Source organism: Pseudopipra pipra, unplaced genomic scaffold (genome assembly GCF_036250125.1).
Source record: "Pseudopipra pipra isolate bDixPip1 unplaced genomic scaffold, bDixPip1.hap1 HAP1_SCAFFOLD_236, whole genome shotgun sequence".
NCBI classification, from domain to species: domain Eukaryota; kingdom Metazoa; phylum Chordata; class Aves; order Passeriformes; family Pipridae; genus Pseudopipra; species Pseudopipra pipra.
The window spans coordinates 2108-2500 of record NW_026990715.1 but is presented as its reverse complement, the minus strand read 5'-3'; positions in this window follow the sequence as shown (position 1 = coordinate 2500).

Genomic DNA, 393 nt, shown 5'->3' with positions numbered 1-393 from the left:
GCCCGGATGCGGGTAGACGTGTTCCCGCCGACCGGCGGACTTAGAGCCGGAGCGGCGGCGCCGCCGCCCGGCCCGGATGCGGGTAGACCTGTTCCCGCCGGCCGCCGGACTTAGAGCCGGAGCGGCGCCGCCGCCCGGCCCGGATGCGGGTAGACCTGTTCCCGCCGGCCGCCGGACTTAGAGCCGGAGCGGCGCCGCCGCCCGGCCCGGATGCGGGTAGACCTGTTCCCGCCGACCGGCGGACTTAGAGCCGGAGCGGCGGCGCCGCCGCCCGGCCCGGATGCGGGTAGACCTGTTCCCGCCGGCCGCCGGACTTAGAGCCGGAGCGGCGGCGCCGCCGCCCGGCCCGGATGCGGGTAGACCTGTTCCCGCCGACCGGCGGACTTAGAGCCG